Source organism: Lutra lutra, chromosome 5 (genome assembly GCF_902655055.1).
Source record: "Lutra lutra chromosome 5, mLutLut1.2, whole genome shotgun sequence".
NCBI classification, from domain to species: domain Eukaryota; kingdom Metazoa; phylum Chordata; class Mammalia; order Carnivora; family Mustelidae; genus Lutra; species Lutra lutra.
This window is the reverse complement of record NC_062282.1, coordinates 87672641-87696575: the sequence shown is the minus strand read 5'-3', so window position 1 is coordinate 87696575 and position 23935 is coordinate 87672641. Positions and strand designations below refer to the sequence as shown.

General features: G+C 39.5%; 1 long non-coding RNA gene and 1 pseudogene across 1 annotated transcript; one reads left to right on the top strand and one right to left on the bottom strand.

The window, feature by feature from the left end:
• Positions 1 to 3907: 3907 nt before the first annotated feature.
• On the top strand, positions 3908 to 10015 carry LOC125101062 (uncharacterized). The gene is made up of 4 exons (XR_007127751.1): positions 3908 to 4261; positions 5274 to 5476; positions 6927 to 7118; positions 9835 to 10015. It is a non-coding gene; the product is annotated as an uncharacterized LOC125101062 (long non-coding RNA).
• Positions 10016 to 16913: 6898 nt separating this feature from the next.
• LOC125101174 (dual specificity protein phosphatase 5-like) lies at positions 16914 to 18205 on the bottom strand (annotated as a pseudogene).
• Between the last annotated feature and the right edge of the window lie 5730 nt (positions 18206 to 23935).

The following is a 23935-nucleotide window of genomic DNA, read 5'->3' as shown; positions in this document are numbered from 1 at the left end:
TCTATGCCAGCAACTACATCTCTCTGGCCTCTGAGGTCACTTTGCTGACTATATAGGCTGCTGGAAGGGGACCCCATACCCCTAACCTGAGCCAATGATGAGGAGTGCAGTGGTGTACTGCAGATGGTCCTGCACCAATTTATAAGAACCTGGAGTGCATGTGTCTTCCCAACTTCACTTTGGTAAGCTTAAAATTGGCCATGCTGAGTGTATTTGCACCATGGGAATTATTAGCAAATGCTACAAATTAGAACTCTACCATCTTCTACCAGAGCTGTTGGTTAAACACTGACCAACATGCCAGAATTTCTTACCCTTGGGGTGGGATAATTCAGGAGTGTGCTCCACAATGATTTCTAGATTTTTTCCCCCCAGCAGGACTGATCTCCAGTTACCTATAGTGATTGCCAGATTGGAAATACAATCTTTATTAGCTGTCTTTCCTGTCTCAGTTCTCCACTCCTCTGTACTCCCCTCTCAAACAACTGTTTGCATTAAAATCCTGTCTCAAGGTCTGGTTTTAGGGGAACTCAAGCCAGGAAAGGAGCTAGCAATAAATAAAGTTGAAATTATGTAAAGTGAATAGTGCTTAGCAGATGCTCCACAAATATTAGCAATTCCCTTTACTGAAATAATATATGGCTAAAACCTACTGAGCAGAATTCTTATCTGTTGATTAACCATAATAGGAATTGGAAGTATGCATTTAAAACTCAGTTGGGGGGCGCCTGGGTGGCTCAGTGGGTTAAAGCCTCTGCCTTCGGCTCGGGTCATGATCCCAGGGTCCTGGGATCGAGCCCCACATCGGGCTCTCTGATTGGCGGGGAGCCTGCTTCCCCCTTTCCCTCTGCCTGCCTCTCTCCTTCTGCCTGCCTCTCTGCCTACTTGTGATCTCTGTCAAATAAATAAATAAAATCTTAAAAAAAAAAAACAACCTCAGTTGGCCTAAATATATAAATCACATCCGGTGACTTTTTAAAATTAGTTAATTAATTAATTAATTTTTTGGTGGTCAGCAAAGCAAGTTTATTAAGCAATAGCAAAGTGATAGTAAATAGCTCCCAACGAGGGAGGGGACCCAAAGGGGTTGCCCTCCAATAACTTTTTTAAAGCTTTCATTATTTTAAATGGTTTTTTTTTAAATTTTAAATGGTTTTATCATACATAAAGAAACTATACATGTGAAAACTTAAGGTAAATGTCTGACATATCCAAAGAGACAAAGATAATTCAGGAATGTCATCTTTAGACTCCCTTTACATGCTGGTATCTATAGGCTTCTAATAAATTTAAAGTCTCTGATCCCTTTATTCACCGATTTTGATTTTTCACTAACAACTGTTTTGTCTTATTTTGTTTTTTATTTTAGATTCCTATCTTGACCTCATATTTTATGTGACCTTTTAACAGTGATGTGTACTAGGATCCCAGTATTCTAGTATTTATAATTGTAACTTTGGAGCCATTACAAAGCTCTTTCAAGAGGTCACCATTACAAAGCTATAACCACTCTAAGAATACAGCTATTCACTATTTTTCAAAAGTTCTCCTTACAACTCTTTGCTTCTGTGAAGGGCCTACATTAGTACCTGTTTTCACTAACCAGAAGAAATATGAATTCACACACCACACTCAGCATCTCCGTGCCAAGCCACCATAGCTTGGAACTGTGTCTGTGAGCAGCTGTGCCTTATCTTGATTTGTTTTGGCATCTGTTAGCAAGATATGTCATAAGGTATCAGAAAAGCCTGTGAGATTATTATTATTATTATTATTGCATCTGGGAATGCTCAAAAACTTTTCCATATAAATTAATAGTTGTTACGTCTTTGTTTTATGCTGTTCGGGCTTATAATGGGTTTCACAGGAAAGCTCTACTTTTGTATAGCAGGGGAAACCTATAGGCCTTTGTGATGTTCTATGGTGATATTATGAATAACATTTCTTATCTTATTATATTTCAATAACAAATGGGTCTTTTCAGACACAAGGACTGAGGATGTTTTGGAAAAGCCAAATGATCAGTTTCTGGAGAAAGGAAAGCATAATTTAGTAAGAAAAACACCAAACCCAGAGTCAGGGGTTCCAGATTATCACTCCCTCTGTCTGTGTCACATTGGGTGAGTCATTCACTCATTTCCCTTCCCTGGATTTTAGTGTCCACAATTTCAAAGTAAGGATCCTGAACAAGATGGTATATAACATCTATTTCAGCTCTACTATTTTATGAAAATCTAACATATTATCAGAGACTGACACATATGGACAAAGGCCCCAATATGGGGCAACTGGGTGGCTCAGTGGGTTAAGCCTCTGCTTTCAGCTCAGATCATGGTCTCAGGGTCCTGGGATTGAGCCCCACATCAGGCTCTCTGCTCGGCAGGGAGCCTGCTTCCTCCTCTCTCTCTGCCTGCCTCTCTGCCTACTTGCGATCTCTCTCAAATAAATAAATAAATAAAAATCTTTAAAAAAAAAAAGGCCCCAATATGTACCCATCATTTGCTAGTCCTGTCTTAATATGTCAAGGGCTATAAGACAGTATGAAAAGACTTATGTGCATGTTATATACTTGGTATTGTCTTTGTTGTGTCAATTACTATGTGAAAATCAGAAAGTACTGCCTTCATCTGGGGAAAAAAGGGGCAACGAAGAGTTTTTCTTTAGGGTTTTACTGTTAGAAGAAATGGCAGATTCTTGATTATGGTTTACTTACTGATGTTTTAAAGTGTTTTTTATATGTAACTTACTATTATTCAGACTTGCAAATTAAAGCAGTGAGATCTATTTTTTTCCCCTATAACATTGACAAGATTTAAAAGGGTGGACAATGCCTGGTGTGACTACGGATAAGAAGAAACAGTCACCATTGGTAGGATTTAATCTCTATCTATGTTGACTGAGGTCCCCCCGAAAGCAGAGCCTGAGACAGGGGAACAGGAGTCGGGTAGTGAAAAGGGAGGGTTAAAGACAGTCCAGGGGAGCCTTTTCTACCTGGTTACCATCCTTGTAGGCAGTCTGGACTAAATCCTTCAGGGATCTTCTGAAGAGCTATGTGGATTATGCCTCACAATTGCACATGGGGAGGAGGAGGGGAGCATTTACCCACCAGCTCCTGTCCTCATTGCATAAGAGTTGCACCAATAAGTGTTATGTTAGCCTGTCACATTTCAAGGTGTGCACATATGCAAAAGCTGATCAGTGTCCCCAGGCCTTGAGAGACCCTGGGGAGAAATGAGAGATAATGAGGTCAGGCTGGAATGAGGTGCTGTGCCACTACAGACAGCTGCACATAGCTATAGCAATGACGGAAATAAAAGGTGGTTGAGATGAGAGATGGGCACAGGAGGCATCCAGTATAGAACCATAGAGGACAATGTGAAATAGCTTTCAAATTTTTAAATAAAACTGTGTTTTGAAGCAGCATGGTTTTCTACACTGCAGAGAACCATTTCTATTTTATGGAAAACTGAGAATGTCCTTTAGAGTGTTGTTTACATTCATGACAGAGTGACAGTGCACCAGATGCTAATTAGTTGTGGTTGGATTTTCAAAAATTATGCTACCTAAGTGAATATTCACTCATGGGGAAGAGTGAAGTAACTTGTACCTATTTATTATATTGACAAAGATGTCTAACATGTACTGAAGTGCAAAAGCAAGTACCAGAATAGAATAAAATTCCATTTTTATAAAGCCTATAATTATTATGTATAATATATAATGTTAATGTAATATGACAAATTTTTATATATTTCAAATACATATAAGATAGTTAATAGCAACTCTTGGGAGTTGAAGGAAATTTCACTTTTTACTTCTATGTTGTTTGTCCATCTTAAAACAGACATGAATCTTTTCTCAATAATAAATTTAAATAATACATACAAATATGAAATAATAAATCTTTCAAAAAAGTTTGCCTTATTACCAGTGATTTTGTTTTGGCTAAGTTTTTGTTAGAGTCCTATAACTTGCCTAACTTTTTGAAAATCAGAGTGTTTCTACAACAAGACTTTAATTTATATACATTATGAAGTTTAAGTTTTGGGTAGAGGACTAGTCTGGGTGACATTAAATGCTAGAATGCCAGGTTCCCTTTGGGGAACATAAAACTTTACTGACTTATTTTCCCCAAACTCTAGTGGTGAAACTTTGAGTTGGTTATGAAGCCTTTGCTCTTCAGTCTGAAATTATAACCCTGAAGGCCAATCCTTGCAATATATTCAGTGTATGCTGTGGACACAGCCTATTTTTCAGCACAGTAAGTAATTTTTAAAAAGTGTTTTTGGTTAACTTAAAAAAAAAAACTAAAAAAGAAATACAATTCATGAGATGGGGGAAATAGTCTTCATTTTTGGATTTAGTTTAGTGCCTCTCTGCATTTCCTTTGCGGACACCTATTACTGACTTCCATCTCTAATTAAATTACAAAGAAAAATAATTTCTGAAATGAAAATGTCATTGAATCAACAGCTCTAAAACACAGGCTGTCTTTCTGGAGAAACCCCCCCCCCCCCTTCACACATTTTGTTGGCAATTCCAAGATATATCCGTTGTCTCAGATGATTCTTGGCAGAGAATCTGCCAGGCCAAGCTGCAGGAGAACATGGCAAGATGAAGAAGCTAAGCAGAAGCTTTTACTCTCCTCAGTTTATAGACTACAAAACAAATTGGGTCATATGCCCATCTGAGAGAGAGGCAAAGGTAAACTAAAATGGGTTTTCTTTGAGAAGCACTCCAAATGGTGGCAAAAATCACAGAACTATTTCTTTATTGCTGAAGAGATCAGTGTAAGGCGGGAGGCCATAACTGTTCTAGCTTATTATTATATAAATGAAAACTTTGGAATGCCAACTTATTTTAAGATAAGAAAACACTGGACTAGGCAGAGTAAGACCGTGGAAACAAACTTTTCGTCTTATTTTAAATCACTTTTCATATTGCAGAGGGTCTCAAAGTTATGTTTTAAAGATCCATCTCCTTCTTTAGAAATAAGGTATTGGTAAAATGAAGTGAACTAATTTGATAAGTTTTTAAAATTTTTCAAATATTAAAATGATCAAGGGTGGAAATTATATAGAAATATCAGTAGAAATCAAAAGCTTCTGAGATATAAGAACATTTCTAAGCTGATTTTTAAATTGCGAGATTTTCCTAAAAGCAATTCTTTATCTTCCTGAAACAGTTAACCCTATGTTGGAACTTAGATTGTATATTGAGGGTTGAGGAAACCCCAGACATTTGCATTTTTTTATTCTCCAACTGCTTTGCAGGCTTGTTGGCTAGAACCAGTCAGTGGGACCTCACTGCACTTTCAGGGCCAGCCCCAGCTCTGCCTATTCATGTGACAGTTACTGATCATCGGGTCTGGCAGAAGCAAAGGGGGAGCTCCCAAACAGTCTGGCCTGTCTCATACTGGACCTGTCAGCCTCCTCAGAAGCAGAGCATATGTTCAGAGTGGCCCCTTCTAACTCAGGTGATTTTTAGCTTCTTCACTTGTTATTTCCTCACTTTTTCTTGGATTCTATTTTCATTTTATTTGAAGGAAAATATCCCAGCAGCCATCATAACTTTTCATATTAATCTAATCAACAATAATGTCAGCTTAGGTAACTGCCAAGAGGCCATAATTGAGGAGAGGATGGCATAAAATCACCATCAGCTCAGTTCTCTGTGAAATGCTGCAGCTGTCCTTAACTGGGCAAGTTACTATTGGATTCACTGCCTCCTTTACCAACGTACACACTGTGAGCTTGCTAATACCTAAAAGTCAGTCTTAATCCTTTATATTGGCTTTGTAATATTTTATATTCCTATTATTTTTGCTTGCATCTCTGTACTTTGCCCAAAATGAGTTGGTTATTTTTTTTTTAAAGATTTTTATTTATTTATTTGACAGAGAGAAATCACAAGTAAGCAGAGAGGCAGGCAGAGAGAGAGGAGGAAGCAGGCTCCCTGCTGAGCAGAAAGCCCGATGTGGGGCTTGAACCCAGGACCTGGGATCATGACCTGAGCCGAAGGCAGCGGCCTAACCCACTGAGCCACCCAGGTGCCCCAAGTTGGTTATTTTTAAGAGAAAAGGAATACTACATAATCCAGAGAACAAAATAAATAGATTAAAATTATTGGTGGAAAGCCTAACATTAAGGACAAACTCATTCATGACAATGAAAATGTAGGATTCAATTCAACCAACATTTGCTCAGGGCCCCTGTCTATCAGGTGTTTTTGCACACTGTCATCCACTTAATTCTTCCACAGGTGTTTTTGGAGACAGACCTAGTTCCCCCTGTTTTACAGACTGGGAAATGGAATCATAGGGAGATTTCTTTTTTATCATGCTGCAAATCACTTAGCTGGAAAATTAGCACGATAGGATGCTAACTCTAAATTTGGTCTTCTAACCATAATACATCACTGCTTCCAGGAAGAATAAATGTACTCTTTGTGTAACAATCAGGCATCTCTAATCAGTCAACAAATGTTATCAAGTGCCTATCAGGCACCAGGCACTTGAAGGTTTTCTGTATAACCATAGTGAAATCAATCAAGGTCCTCAACCAGTCCTATTTTGAGCAGTAGCACAAAAGCAGGTCACTGGGGCTAAAAGTTTAGTGGGTGGTAAAAGTAACAAAATTTCTTTTAATGATGCTGAGTAACTCAAACAAGGACCATGACTGTCATTTCGGCTAATTAGCATTATGTTCTAACTCACTGAGTTATCGGCTCTCCAAAGTGGGCCTGGAATTCCATAACAGATTCTTAGGTATTTCAGTAGAATGATCCAACACTAGCTGTTCAGGATACGCAAATACTGATATAACACTCTCAGTTTTGTATTTTTTTAGTTTTGCAAATTGAGTACGTCACATTTACCCTCTTAGTAAGTCTGTTTCAAAGTTCAGCTCTTTCATCTTTTTCTAAAGATGCTCACATGGATAAGGAAGAAAAAATATCAACCAAAGATGCCGAAAAAACACTTTACTTTAATAAAGGCCTCATAACTGAAGGAATGCTAATCACATATTCTTCCTAAATTGAGTTTTGGGCTGATTTCAATATGGAAAGCTCCAGCGAGAAAGGATGAGTCCCAGAAATTTGCAAATACTTAAAAACAAGTAGGATTTTATTTATTCTTCATCTTTGATTCTAATCTTTTCTATTAGCATTCAGTAGGGCTAACACAAGTCCAGTGGAGATGGATACACAGAGATGGTTAAAAACAAAAACAAACAAGCAAAAACATTAGCTGGCCAGCAGTGAACAATAGCAGATAAAAATATCATTGTTCTTCGACTCTTAATTTTACAAAAGCCTTTGGGTGAAATGTTACCTCTATTTTCTGAAGTGCCTCCCTTTACCAAGTAATTAAAAAGTTAATTGAACTCAAAAGGGCAGAAGAGGCCCTCAGCGTTTTACACTTGAAGTATAATCAGCATCTAATTTGTTTAAATGCATGGCCAAATGATGAGACATTATACAATAGCGTATGGCGTATGTTTTTATCATTTTCCCCTCTAATATTTCTATGTCACTGAATTAGAAACAGTATCATAAAATAGTGGTTGTAGGCAGATGACCTGAAAGCCCAGTCAAAACAACCTAAGTCTGGTTTTTCTTAAAATGGTGATAAATTAATGCTGCTGCACTTGAAAATCTCAGAAGTATCTTATGTGCAATCCTGTCTTTTCCTTCCCAGCACAAGTGAAAAAGAAAAGGCATGTTTCCTAACCCATCTGTACATTTCTTATGGCCAGCATGATACCCTTTAGGAAATCTCTAGGGCTGCTGACAGGCCAGAAGAGGAAGTGAATGGCTTAAGATGGTGTTCGGTTTACTAGTGGGAAAAGGGAGAGAGCAATTCCTATGAGTAGCAGAAGGTTAAATCAGTGGTTTTGGTAGAGGAGAAGGAAGGACTCCATTAGTGAGGCATCTGTGACCAAGGCATCTCCCTCCTCCCTTTTAACTAGCTCCTCTGTGACCCGTGAGGCCAGGGCCGCCATACCTCCTGCAGTATCTCCTTCCTACAGTCCCACAACAGGGTTTGGGCTGAAGCTGCAATATCTCCCTACAGTCCCACAACAGGGTTTACAGTAGATAGAACATTCCCTTGCAGTGGGGAATTACATCCTGGAACACTGAGTTGGATCTGGGATGCTTTCCAAGGCACTGGCCCCTCTCTGGAGGGTGAATCCATTCCAGGGAGCCCTGCTTTCACAAAGAAGAGAGAACTAACACCGGGGCTCCCGCCAGCTTCTCCAGGAGCTAAGCTGGAATTATATCCATGATTTTCTCTAAAACAGTATTAGACATGTTAGTTTGGTGCTATAGGACTATTAATCTTATACTATATAGGAAGTTACAACAGATTTTCTGTTCCAAGATTTTATAAACTGCAGGTCAAAACCAATTAAATGATTAGGAAATCATGTTATTGGTTTGTAACCATTATAAAAAAAATCAAATAGGATAGAAAATATGAGAGTGCATTGTCTGAAGTGCAACATGGATCTTCTGTGTGTGTGTGTGTGTGTATGCATATTCATGTAGTTACACTGTAAAGCATATTCCTTACCATGTGTTACAGTACAGTAGGATTCAAGATCATTCAGAGTAGGACCTAACCTACATTTATACACTTCACTTCTACCTGTTGAATCAGGCCCATGTAGTAAAAGTCAATTCGGTGACAATAAGTGAATTTGCCTCAAGCCAGTTCATTGAAAATCCATTCCATGAATGATTTAATCACAAACTCATACTTCATTGCCTTACGGGGACTTCTCCTATATTCTAGTTTCCTTAAAGCTTTGCTATAGTCTTGTAGCTAGAGATTTGTTAGACTCGTCAAATTATCAGTTTTAGTTACCATTCTCACAATTTAGATGCCTCTGTCCATTTTGCCCCTGGCCACGTGGATGTCTTGTATGGTAACATAGCTGCGATGAATTTTCTGACAAACTTCTGCAAATCTGTCATTTGGCAAATAAATCATTTGGTATATTGACTTATAGCAAACTGACCTATGATTCACTTATATTGTTTCTCCTTAGGAAATTTTCTCCCACTCATTTCCATTCACCAGGACCTCTCTCTCTGGTTGCTTGAACAGTCTTTCTCTGAATCACACTGTGCATTATGATATGCTGTGCTATTCTCTAGTTATATTACATCCCAGTGTCATACCATATTGACATATATATTTGAATGTAAACTTGGAGCAAGACCACCTGGGTTTGAACCTGATTCTGCAACTTAGTAGCTGTGTAACTGAATAAATTACTTAATCTCCATGTGCACTAGTTCCCTCATCTAGAAAATGGGCATAATAGTGGTACCTATCTTATGGGGTCCGAGAGAGGGGTGAATGAGTTAAAACATATGAAGCACTTAAAATAGTGTCTGGACCACAGAAAGTACTACATAAGTGTTAGTTGTTCTACTTCTATATAAAATAAAATATAAAGTACTTATAAATAAAGTAATTTTAGAATCATAGATTTGGGTTTCTTTTTAGTTACCAGCTCCCAACATTTAAAAACCTGTCTTTTCTACCTTACATCATCAATTAACCATGGATTGTTCCCAGAGAATCTATAATATCCTTAGCTGTGTGGAACCAAGAAGGCATTTGAAAGTGATAAAAAGCAAAGAAGTTTATAGTGTTGTTAAAAAATGATATGAACATGAAGCTGTTCATGAGGATGACAGTCCTGTACAAACAGGCACCAGATTCTACAATTATGTAATTAGAAAACATCATAGTGTATAATGATGCACCAATCCTAAGAGTTGGACAATATGTGCCAAATAATATAGTTTATTTTCCTCTAGGTACACACTGTTCTCCCAATAAACTGAGATTTCAGCCATCTCAGTGTCTCTCCTCCACATGAAAGCACTAATTCCTAAGAATTTTGTGAAGAAGGGGCACCTTGGTGGCACAGTTGGTGGAGTGTCTGACTCTTGATTTCAGCTCAGGTCATGATCTCAGGGCTGTGAGATCAATGCCTCAGGTCGGGCTCTACACTCAGTGCAAAGTCTGCTTGAGATTTTCTCTCTCCTCTTCCTCTGCTCATCCCCTGCTTGTGCACTCTAAACAAATAAATAAAATCTTAAAAAAAAAAAAAGAATTTTCCTAAGATACTTCTTTCAGTTCTCTCCCACTTTCCCCCCATTTCCATCCTTTCTCTGAGTTCAGTTTTTCCTGGAATATTGTGGTGGTTTACTGATTTATTTTCCAAGCTCCCCTTCCCTCTTCCTCCTCTTTAAAAAAAAAAAAAAGTTTTATCAATAAAAATTATTAAGGGACTCAAATAGTTCCACGAGTTTTAAAAGCAGTGGTTCGTTGGCTCCCTTTCCACCTCTCAGGTCATGAGACCCTCTTCAGAGGCACCTGCATCAATGGTGTCAGGCAGTGGCTGGTCCTGATCTCAGGGTTGGTGGCACAGCCAGTGGGGTGGCACCAGGGGACTGATACTCCTCTCAAGAAAACAACTGTCAACAGAGGTAGCCTAATGCCTGGTGAGGGGAGGTCTGTTTGTTTTTAAATTAAAATTTATACTCTACTCTAGCAAGGGAGTGAAACCAAGTTTGTATTTGGTCATTACGAAAGTTGTGTTTGGAAACTTATGTGAAAAAAAGTAAGATAAATATCTCTCTATATGTACATTTATCACAATATCATTTGCATAAGTTAAAAATAAATGTACACCTGCACCATTATGACTCATGCTTGTCTCTGTGTGCATGTTTTGTATACACATGCTTTAAAAAAAAATATACCCCCAAAAGCCTATTATTAAGACATTTGCTCAATTTCAATTTGAGCAGTTCAACTGGAATTGTCAGAGATAGAGTATTTGTTAAAAAAATCTTGAGATTTTTTAAAAAAACAATGCAAAGAGATGAGACCTGGTCTGAGAAACTTTGAGGGAGAAGGAAGAATGGTCAACCTCACATATGGGCTTTGTTTGGAAACATTGCCTTAGTTAGTTTCAGCAAGAGGAGCCTTGCCCTTTAAACAACCCAGAGAAGAGATGGGGAGAACATCTCCACAAAGAGGAACAGGCAGTTTTACATGGAATTATCACTAGGACTTTGTTTCAAAATTGATTATAAAAATGATATGTGGATAAAAATGAAGTAAATTAAAAAATATATGCATCAAAATGATCTTGAAAAAGAATAAAATTGAAATATTCATACTTCCTGATTTCAAAATTTACTATAAAACAACAAGAATCAAGATATTATGGTACTGGCATATGGAACAGGCATACAGGTCAGTGGAATGAACTGACAGTCCAGAAATAATGCCTCATATTTATGGTAAATTGATTTTTGACACAAATATTAAGACAATTAGATGGAAGAAAGAATAGTGTTTTTGACAAATGGTTCTGGGATAACCAGATAGCCACATGCAAAAGAATAAAGTTGTATCCATACCTCACAGCATATATAAAAATTTACTCAAAAAGGATCAAAGTCCAAGTGTAAGGGGTAGAATTATAAAGCTCTTGGAAGATAGGAGTAAATCTTTGTGACCTTGTATTTCATAATCGTTTTCTTAAATATGACACAAAGCACAAGCAGCAAAAGAAATTAGACTTCATCAAAATGAGTAACTTTTTAGTTTCAAAGGATACTATAAAAAAATTGAAGGGACAACCCTGATAAGATATTTTCTTTCATCTAGCCATTTATTCAACAGATGCTTTCCAGATACCAGGCACTGTGATCAAAGCTGCGATTCAAATATACAAGTACTTTAGTCCTTGAGCTCAAAGAGTTTTCATTCTAGTGAAAGAGACAAACACTCAAAGCAACAGTTAAAATATGGTAAGATACGTGCCATTATGAAGGTATTATGGAAACTAATGAATTGGGGTCCTTTAGTTAGAGGTTAGTATGATAGTAATATGCCAGGCATTCAGAACTTCAGATTAGCTAAAGTCTAGCTCTAGATTGCCTAGATTTAAATCCCATCCCTTCTCCTTTGAATTGTGTGGCTACAGACAAGTTAGGTGACTTGTGTGTGCCATGATTTCATCATTTTGAAGTGGAGATAATAATTACACTTCTTGCATTAGGCTGATACCAAGATAAAACAACTTAATATATGTAAAACACTAGAATTAGTAATATTTAGCAATATTTACATATACTATATGTTAATTATAATTATCACCCCTTATTTTCAAAATAGACTTGACATTCCATTAGAGCAGTAGTTTCCAAAGATAATCCATTGAGAGCAGGAAGAAAATACTATAAATTCTTTCCTATTTATTTATCTTTAGATTATGTATTTATTTATTTATCAGAGAGCGAGCGAGCCAGAGAGCACAAGTGGAGTGAATGGCAGAGGGAGAGGGAAAGCAGACTCCCCACGGAGCAGGGAGCCAGATGCAGGGCTCCATCCCAGGACCCGGGGATTATGACCCGAGGCAAAGGCAGACACTTAACCAACTGAGCCACCCAGGTGGCCCATCTTTCTTATTTATTTTTATTATCCCTTTTCAATTCTATTTTGTGTGTCTTAGAATATGTATAATATATTAGTAGAGAAGTATACATATATAGTTTATTAATCAGTGAAAAAACACATATAGATTTTACGGTAAATGTTAATTTCTTTTAACTGGTACTCATTCAGAAGCTTAGAGATGATCACATTACTGAACTATATGACACTTCTGTCCACAGAAGGGACTTGGAATTTATAATTTACCAAGCACTTTTACATACATCACCTCAAGTGCCAAGAATATACTGAGCGTATTAGTAACTACATGCTTTTCATCACGTTCTGATTCTTGCTACATCCAAGTGGATGGAAGTGAATGATGCAGATACAGGCATACCAGAGTAAATGATTTCAGGTCAGTTCTTACACCCTTGAGGAGGCATCTGCTAGGCTTTGCAGAGGCTCAGAGAAATTGTCTCGTATTTTGCTAGCCTATGTGCTCATCGGACACACTCAGCTATTGCGTGGAAATACACGAGAAATAAAAAAATCCACTGGAGTATAAGTTGCACATATCATTGGTTAACATTTTTTCCAGTGTGAGGGTTAATGTATGATCTTTTTTTGGTGTTTACTTTCTTGAGATTTTAGAAGTTCTCTGAGGCAAGCATACAAAAACATTTACTATGTAAAGCAATCTGGTCTTCTTGTCTACATGACTCATTTTCAGAATTTTTTTTGTGTAAAAGAGACTGAAGACACCACCAAAACAACAGCTGCTTAGCTATAAATTAAAAAAACAAGCCTCTCTTGCAAAATTATTTTTGAAGGGTTTTATTTAAAGTAATTTACAAATTCATGAAGGATTTCGACTAATACATTCACACTTGATATGGCTTTTGAAGGCATTTAGGGAAGGTCTGGGAATTACACAGGAGTAACCCCTTTTTCTTCACTGAAAATTTGAAGAATAATTTATGTACACCAAAAAGGAAAGCCATATTTGTTAGAAATTCCATAAGCTCACTACTTATTTAATTGGGGTTCCATAAGACCCTGTTCATTAAAAAGGAAAGCTTCTTGAGTCAAAAGAGAGTTATCATCAACTTCTCACTTACTAGAAAGATAACACAGAGGAGATGGTGATAATTAGTGGGAAACTTTGGCACATACAAATTACTAGCTTTGGAAATTCTGTTCTCAGTTGAAAACACACACACACACAAAACTATTCCCTTTACCAAGGCTCATTTTCCTAAATTGAGTTATTTTCTCCTTTGGTTTTGTTTTGTATTTCTCGATTTTTTAAGAGACAAAAATCCAAAGCATTTGTCTTAACCTAGAGTCTACTCTGCATTTGAAGCTGACTCATGCCCGCCTTGGACAAGTCATTACCTCCTCCTTCCTCAGTTTCTCCATCTGCAAAACAAGGATAATAATGACTACCTCACAAACTTGCTGTGTGAGTTTATTAGCTAATAATGTTGATGAAGCATTTCTAAAGATGGAATGTACTGATTATTGTTACTTTTGATATACTTACTTAGATAATTTGGAATATGCACTCTGAATTTTTTAATGAGAGTAAATAACCCTCAAGTTTCTCTTCTTTTGATTGTATATGTGTGTCAAAGTGATTTGGTCTCTTTTTTTTTTTTTTTTAAGATTTTATTTATTTATTTGACAGGGACAGATCACAAGTAGGCAGAGAAGCAGGCAGAGAGAGAGAGAGAGGGAAGCAGGCTCCCCGCTGAGCAGAGCACCCGATTCGGGACTCGATCCCAGGACCCTGAGATCATGACCTGAGCCAAAGGAAGCGGCCTAACCCACTGAGCCACCCAGGTGCCCCGTGATTTGGTCTCTTAAGAAAAACAAATATTGGGGCACCTGGGTGGCTCAGTGGCCTCTGCCTTCAGCTCAGGTCATGATCCCAGGGTCCTGGGATCGAGCCCTGCATCGGGCTCTCTGCTCAGCGGGGAGCCTGCTTCCCCTCCTCTCTCTGCCTGCCTCTCTGCCTACTTGTGATCTCTCTCTGTCAAATAAATAAACTCTTAAAAAAAACCCAAAAAAACAAATATTGTGAACTTCTGGTTAATTTGTTAGTGAAGTATGACTTACCTTGAATGTTTAATTGACAGACTACTCCTGTGATATTCATAACAATCTGTAAGTGTTGGGAAACACAAAGAGGACTGTTTCTTAATTTTTGAAGATCCAAATGTCTCCTCTTCTTGAACAAAACAAAAGAATGTTGGGAGTATGAATTTCAAATGCTATTTTCTTTACGTGGGTACTTCCTTTGATAATTTCCAGATTTAGTAAATTTCATCCTTTTTACCTGATGAGCTTCTTTTTTTAAGGATTTGAGAGCTACAAAACACACAAGGCATAGCCTATTATCAATGAATCGATACAAGCTTAATGAATATCTTCTTTCTGTTAGTCCTGGTATAAATAATGTGGGCTAGCTGATCTCAAAGTGTAGTCTCAGGACCAATATCACCTGGGAACATGTTAGATAGGTAAATTTTGGATCTCATGGAAGACCTAACCAAAGACCTCTGAATCAGAAACTCTGGGGAGGGAGTTTAGCAATCTGTGTTTTTTAATAATTTTTTTTTTTTTTTTTAAGATTCTATTTGTCAGAGAGAGAGAGAGAGCACACACACTAGCAGGGAGAGCGGCAGGCAGAACGAGAAACAGGTTTCTGCTGAGGAAGGAGCCCTGTGTGGGGCTTGAACCCAGGACCTGGGGTTTATGACCTGAACCAAAGGCAGACATTTAACCAACTGAGCCACCCAGGCATCCCAGCAATCTGTGTTTCAACAAATCCTCTTGGTGTTTGCTGAAGTCCTAGAAGCATACTGCTCTGGAGGATATAAAGTTGGTTAAATTGTTTGTAATTTATAAACTGTCCCCATCTGTGTTTGCTGCCAGCATTTGGACTGATACAGACTGTCAGTGCACACCTTCCAAATAAGCGCTTCTGTTTACTATTATATACTTGCATTTTTGGGTTTAGTTTAAGAAACACTCTGTATAATTACTTCTTGTACCTCTACTCTCTATAAGCAGGAGTAGGTATTGATGTTGCCCTGGGAATAAAAGATTCTCTTACCCAAATTCAATTTTTCTAGGACTGATGATCAGTCCTACATTGTAGGGTTTAGACAAGGGCCCACATCTGTGCAGAAGGGTAGTTTAAGGCTGTGATAAAGGCAGCTCAGCGTTGGAAAGTAAGACTGATTGAAGTGGTGGCAATAGGAGGGTGTAGCCCTTGGTTTGTTTTTGTGCTTCTGTCTCTGTTTTTTTTTTCTTTTTACTATTTTTATTTTGTACTACAAACAACAACAACCAGTTACATACTGCTTTTCTTCACATTCATATGGATTTTAGGGAATTACTGCTTTTGCCCTTGAAGAAATAACTTGCAGACAAAAAAGTAATACCTGTAAATTCCAGAAGTCAACAAACAGCTTGAAGACAACCCCTATGGTCAGGGAAGAAAACACTTGTTCTAAGAGATGAGACAAGCACATAAAAGGACAACTAACCAGGGGAGATGACTGTTTCAGTGCCACCTGACTTAGACAGTAGGTACTTTTGTTTTCCCGCCCCCCACCCCAGTGCTACCACCTCAAAGGCCTGACTGGGTATAAGATCTGAAGAACTTTTTTCAAATGACAGAAAAGATGGTTTGAGGAGAGGTATGATAAGAAAGTCTTGAGTATGAATAAGAATTGTGCAAAGTCCAAAGTCAGGGAAGAACATAGGACACAGGACACCCAGAAAGATCAATATCTCACTACTTCAAGCAATTGCCTCCACTGGGCTCAAGGAGTCTCAAAAACATCTGAGATTAGAAATCAGCACACAGACTGTGTCCCTACATACGCTGTTGGGTTATTTTCCTGACTGGATGATGATAAGCTTATGCCCTGAAGCAATGGAGACAGAGTCTGAGATTGCCAAAGTTAAAGTAAGGAGGAAATTGTGTTTCCTTTAAAATGAATTGACTTCATAAATGCTTTTTTCATTTTTCTTTTTTTTAAAAGATATTATTTATTTATTTGACAGAGATCACAAGTAGGCAGAGAGGCAGGCAGAGAGGAAGGAAAGCAGGCTCCCTGCTGAGCAGAGAGCCCCACGTGGGGCTCGATTCCAGGACCCTGGGATCATGACCTGAGCTGAAGGCAGAGGTTTTAACCCACTGAGCCACCCAGGTGCCCGCTTTTTCCATTTTTCTACAGGTTATCTATTGCCTTAGCTTGAAATGAAAAGGTGAACTAGTCAGCATACAGAGAACTGCAGTCTTGAGAAGGCACCGGGTCTGGAAGTACAGTAGTCAACACATGCTGTGCTTTCAGAAAAGCTTTACCTTCCTTCAGTCCCAAAAACCCATCCCTAAGGTTGGTCTGAAGTTCGTTTGCAGATCTGGGGACTACTCACTATCACTCAGAGTGGGAGACAGTGAGGGTTCAATATTATATGAAATGTCTGAGTTTAAAAATAAAATCACAGTTGTTGGGGTTGAGCTAATTCCCCTAGCCCAGTTTTCGCAGGATGTGGCTGTGGTTGTGGGGTTTCTGCTGAGCTCTGAGACTGCTGAATGTGTAGGCACTGGAACCAGCACTGAGGCAGGGAATGTGCAGTAGTAACCCTGCATCTTAGGGCTCAATGTTTGCAAATGGGCCATGAATGAAGAGCTGGCTGCCTTTCCTTGGCAGGAGGGAGCCAGGGAGTGGGTGTGGAAGGTAGGATCTCAGACTCATACCACAAGAGCTGCTGGCCCATGAAGCCAAAGTTGGACAAGACCATGCTCCTCTTCTGCTTGATGTAATCGAAGGTATCCTTCAGGCAGAACTGCTTGGTCTTCATAAGGCAGGCCATGCAGATGGTGTGTGAATGGGAGAGCCCAGCCTCACAGTAAACCAAAACCTTGCTTCCCCTTTCCCTGACATCGTGAAGCTTATTGCTTCTTTAAAGTGGGAGCTAATGTCAGTCATGTGACTGTTCTACACGGGTTCCATCTGTACTGCCCGAGGGTCATGCAGGATTCCAAGGTCTGCTGTGAGGCATTCAGCAGGGCTGTGATGTGGCGGTTGGCCAAGAACTCGCTCTTAGATGCATGATAGGCTCTTCCAAGGTGGAAGACCGGGGCACTGGGCTGCCTGGGTCATAAGCTGGCCGTAGCTGATGGTGCGCATTGGTTTCCCACACTGGCTCAGGAGGGCTTTCTTGGTTTCAACTTTCTCTTGTGAAATGGGTTTTTCTATCCATGCAACACTAAGGATATTCTGAATAGAAAGCCTCTTACCTCCAGAGAAAGGATATCCACGGCCCGCTGGAAGGCAGGTGAGGAAAAAGGAAGGCGGGACGCCTACGTCGCTCTATTCCCAAATTCCCGGGCCCCACACACGGCTTTCGACCGCAGCAGTTGCGCGTGCGCACGCCGGCTCTCGGCCGCACGCAGCGTCATCGCCACCGTGCTGCCGTCTCTGACGCAGCACCACCCAACTGGGGCTGGTGTGGAGCGATGGGCTCTGGATTTTTGGTCCTGCGTTTTTGCTGGATAGAACCCTTGGATCATCTCAGCTGGATTCCGCCTTCCCATGTGAATGAGATCTTTTTTGCCAGATGACGTGGCTTTACCCTCAGGTCCACTAGTAAATAGCTGCTGCTTCGGTCCCTGTCAGGCAAGGAATGTTCCAGATGCTTTCTGGTAGCATACATGGAGCTGGTGGGGTTGTGGAATGTAAATGACCACCTCGTCTATCCTGATGCCCCTAAGTATGGGCTGTGGCTATGACGATGTCCACCCTCCTGCCCTTTGTTCCTACAGGGACCGCGTCTGCCTGCTCCTGGCTCCTCCAGGTAGGTCTGTCGTCTCTGAAGTCAGACTTTTCTCCTTGATGGTCTAGGATGGCAAACCCAAGATGTGTGTGTACCACCTGAACACATACCTGACAGGAAAGTGTACCTGCTTTGAAGATACTGGGGAGGCTTCCACTGGCTCCGTAGCCGCGCAAGTCTCAGGACTCCAGCTAGAGACTGGGATTAGTCCTTGTAGTGGTGAGAGCTCTTGGGAGGGAAGGTGAAATCTGGTTTCCGTTTCTCTAAGATGGATGGATTTATGGGAGTAGCCCCTCCTTGGACACTTGTCTTTGATACGGTGGAGGCCCCTCTAGTTCTGATCCCATCATCCCCCCTCACTGCAGGGAGCTGGGCCTGTTATGTTGGAATGTCTGAATATTGCTCTGCTCTAGATTGTGTGTTGACTGCCACCTTCAAGTCACTTAGGTGGGAAAAGAGGAGCTGGAATGAGTGGGTTTTTTTGGCTCTTGAGGTGAGGGTAAAACTTATATTGTTGTTAAACAGGTCTCTGATTGGGATACAACCTATTCCCCTGTTCCTGTCCTTCTTTGTATCATAGGTCTAGGGCTGGCGGAAAGCTGACCTGCACTTTACGATGTCAGTTCCTCACCATCTGGCATTCCTCTTTGGAGTACTCTCTCATGGGCTGGCTTGGATGCAGGACACGAAGGTGTTTGTTACTGGTCTGTGTCAATTGAGAACCTGGGACTCTCTGGGTATGGAGGATGTTGCTGGATGCTGACCCTTGGTTGAGCGTTGGGCCTTTGGTCTCATAGAAAGGTTGTTTCTCCTTGTCATTTAAGAAGCTTTCTAAGTAATGACTGCTTGACTTAATTATAGTGGGTTTTTAATTATCATTAATAACACTTTTTAACCATGGTGCCAGAGTTGTGTTCTCTTATGTTGGATATGTATCTCTTAGGCAACGCTAACATAAATAATATATTATTCCGCTTATATGAGGTACCTAGAATAGTCAAATTCATAGACAGAAAATATAATGGTGGTTGACAAGAACTGGGCATAGTTGGGAGAGACTGTTTAATTGGTATAGAGTTTCAGCTTAGGATGATGAAAAGTTCTGCAGGTGGAAGCTGATAATAGTACACAACAATGTGAACATATTTAATGCCACAGAGCTGTACACTTAAAAATAGTTAAGATGGTAAATTTTATTTTGTCTATTTACCACAATTAAAAATATTTATCTTAAAAAAAGCAAAACTGATACTGTTAGGATAATGGTTATTGTTAGCTGACAGGTGGGCTATAGGGGAGTATGAAGGGAGGTCACTAAGATGGGGAATGTTCTTAATCTGGGTGGTGGTCCCACAGGTATGTTCAGTTCCTGAAAATTCATCAAGCTGTTAACTGCTGTGCACTTGTGTCTGAACACTAAAGTGCAAAGTCACCGTGGATGAAAAATAAAGCAGTGTCAAGTTTTAAAGCACATCAGTTTGTGCTATATTACACTACTGACTGCCATGCGCAAGGCACTCTCCCACTCACTTAGCACTATTACTACACTCTGAGGGAGGTGCTGCTTTATGAAAGGAAATTGAGGAATGGTGATTCCCAAGGAAAGAGTAATCATTTACAAGTTTGTAGTATGAGATATCACCTATTTCAAATCTTCTGGGTATACATCTTTATGGGTGTATTCTCTTGTCTACTCAGTTTAAAGTTTTTCAATCTTCAAAATAGAACTTGTAATTCTTAAATAAGACCTGGTGTTAAATTACATGTGTCTCAACCAGAAGGAAAAAAAATATCCAGTTTAAACTAAGCAGAAACTTTCTCACCCCTGTCAATTTCAGGATAAGCAGGGATCATAGGATGGGTGCTAGCTCTGGATAATTCAAAAGCAATCATGATAGCCCTATTTTTTAATCTAAGTGATTTTTAAAAATTTATGATGTCTCTAAAATTTGTTAGAGGGTGGGGACCAAATTAGGAATTCATTTAGAAAAGTGTACATTTAAAAATGTACAAAGTGTACTATTTTGTATTAAATATCCTTTTCTTTCTTCATTTCTACTTATTTTACAGGAGGGAGAAACATTCTGATATGTCTTCCCCTCTAGATTCTACTTTCCTGTGTCTGTCTGCTATCCCCACCCTTCTGTTTCCATATTTGTCTAAGGCATGTTTGTCCTTCCCTGTTTAGATTTACTGAGCTTTGAAACAGTACCACAGCTACCTTCAGCCTCAGCCACATCTACTTATCTCCGGCTGGCTGATCAGAACTCACAGCAGCGGTGGGTGGGATCCTGCTGCAGTACAGAAGTATGTGCCCTGGTTGGCTGCTCTGGGCCTTGTTCTCTTTCGTAGCCCATCAGATTTTTGATACTGCATCTTGCCCCAGGGACTGGATCTGGTTAAAATAAACTGTTCAGAACACTTTCACAATTGTTATCTGGAAAGATTGGAAAGAAGGCAGAGAAGGACAGTCATTTTGGAAAAGATAAAGAAAAGCAGGACAGGAAATGGGGACGAGATAGGGGTAGAAGTTAGTTCTTATCACAGCCAAACTGGTGCATCTTGCTATATATCTTCCGAAATATCTCCTTTGACCAGCACTTTATAAGATGTCTGCTGGTAACTCCTACTTATTTCACAATCCTGAATTCAAGGGTGCCCATCAGAGAAGAATACAGTCTCTATTGAAAAGACTCCCACATGAAGCCCATTGTGCTATTCCCTAATTTTAGCTTGAATTCAGGCATGCTAACATATTTTAAATGGGGGATCTGTGTTCACCCTCACTTACTGCATACAAGCCATTCTCCCGCTATGTGGAAACCTCCCATTTCTTTTCCCCACTGTATCTTTGGTCAACAGTTATAAACTCTTTCTCAGACAGCTGGTTGTATATTAAAGTCTATTTATAACAGTCAACGGACAACTGCTTGTTTATGGGGAATCATGGCAATTTTTGCTTAGGAAGGACAATTGGGGCATTTCTTCTGTTGTGGAGCGGGTTCAGTCGCTGGAGTCCGCAAACATTGCCTCACTTGTCTTCTTACATTCTGTGGACTGAGGTTACCCTGGGTGCTAATGATGAATTCAAACCCGGCACAGACTGCTGGTTCTTCAGTCAAGGTTTTTGGGGGCTGGACAATAGAAAACATGAAACAATTATACTTTGTGAGGAGCAAGGAAGTATAAAAGTACCCATAGTTGTGAGGAACAACAAACTATACTCAAAATCTGAGTACAGTTCATGACAATGTAGATCCTTCCCCCAACCCATACCCCCCCCCTCCCATGACGCTACTTAAACTAAGACCATATAATAACTTGTTAGCGTTGGAAACAAAACAAAATGAAATAAAAACTGACTATTCTGGTACGTCTTGAGTTTTTTTTCCCCAGAACTTTTTTTCTTTTAACTAGAATATAATACAAAACTAAAATCTGGATGTGAATGGACAGTGAAATAAATATATGAATGGGAAAAATCTTGATTCCTAGAGGATGTCTTAAATCATGTTTTTTTAAACCAGCTCTAACTTTAATATGATGACTTTGCCCTCTTCCCTAATTTTTTTGATAACAGAATGGGTAATGGTATTTAATTTTAAAATAGCATATATTCAGTTTTTAACATAAGAAAACAGAAAAAAATTAAAATAGGCTATATCCTCATTATCCAGGTAACCCTTGTTTTATTAAAAAGAAACTGTCACTAGTGTATAGTTAGAAAGCTCAACTGGAGAGCTTTAAACTAAACTTGAAATGAAGACTAAACATAACTGTTCATCATTATCACCAGAAAAAAATTGTGTATGTGTACCTTCCGTACATATAGATATATCTGTATCCATGGAGAAGTTTTTTGTTTGTTTGTTTGTTTTGTTTTTTTATGATTTTATTTCTTTGGGAGAGAGAGAGTGTGTGCATGTGTGGGGACAGGTGAGGGGCGGGGGAGGAAGAGGGGCAGAAGGAGAAGGAGAAACAGACTCCCCCTGAGCAGAGAGCCCTCCATTACAGGACCCCGAGATCATGACTTAGACGAAGGCAGATGCTTAACTGACTGAGCCACACAAGAGCCCCTCCATGGAGAAGTTTTAAACAAGTATATTTAAATGCTAAAATGGACTTTGTCCACCTCCTTGTTAACTAATTCTGATTTCAATTTATTTTACATCATTATAAAACTGAGTATACTGTATTCATTTTATTGCCTTTTCTAAAAGATGATAATAATTGCAATGAACATGATTTTGAGTGACTTTATAGTTAATAAGTCATATAATTTATAAATTGGGTTTACAGAATTCTTAGAGTCACTTTGTTTTTCAAAGCAGTATGTTATCCTTAAGTAACTACTTATCCCAGTTTAGATAGTTTTGTTTAATTTAATAACTTTTTTAAAGGTTTTATTTATTTGTCAAAGAGAGAGAGAGTGAGAGAGAGAGACCACAAGTAGGGGGACAGGCAGAGGGAGAAGCAGGCTCCCTGCTGAGCAAGGAGCCTGATATAGAACTCCATCCCAGGATCCTGGGATCATGACCTGAGCTGAAGGCAGATGCTTAACAGACTGAGCCACCCAGGTGCTCAATTTAGTAACTTTTTGAACGACTGTTAAACCCTTGTTTTCCTGTGTCTGTGTGTGTGGGTGTGTTTGAAGACCAGTTTCAACAAGAAGCAACCTTGTGTTGCTGAAACAATTTGTTCTTAATTCTGTATCTTTTGCAACTCCTTTCCAGAAACACCATGGTAAACCCTTTTCTTCCCCCCCAATATTGCCTCTTGGAAATTTGGTCCCTGTGCATTTTCTCTCTGCAGCAAAAGGTAAATTAATAATGAGGTGCACATGAATCAGCCAGAGTCCTTTCAAGAGGAGACTGTACAGCAATATCATGGTTTCTTTTCCTACATTCTTTTTAACATCTCAAGATTCTTCTGGGATGCAAAACTGCAAAAGCTTTCTGTAGAGGTTGGAATCAGTTTCAGGTTGTTCAGACAAGGCCATCATTTTCTCTTGTCTTGTCTTTTCTTTCCCCCTCTTTTTTTTTTTTTTTTTTTTTTTAAACCACAGAAAGAGTGGTTCTCCAAACTCACTGGAAGAAAAGAATAGCACATGTTTTCACCAAAGCTTTCTAGGAAACTCTGGAAGGGCAAAGGAGGAGGTGGAACATTCAGGGAAGTGACTTAAGGTGACAGAGCAGAGAATGACTGAAAGAGACAGAAGAACAAACCTAGGGCAAGAGCTGTATGTAGGTGCTTCTGGATGGAGTATGAATCCTGGGATGCTGAGGGGATGGGGAAACCACTTGAGAATCCGTTCAGGCGCCATGGGTGTTCTTGGTGCCATTTATTTAGTGCAGTTCTTCTCCATGCTGGCTTAGTTGGGTTGAGCTGAACTTGGAGTCACCCAGACACAGTACATCAGAATCTCTGTAGGGGTTTTTGTTGTATTTACAGTCCTGTCTAGGGGTGCCTGGGTGGCTCAGTTGTGTAAACGTTTGACTCTTGATATCAGCTCAGGTCATGATTTCAGGGTCTTGAGATCAAGCCCCCTGTTGGGCTCTGGGCTGAGTGTGGAACCTGCTTGGGATTCTCTCTCTCCTTCTCCCTGTGCCC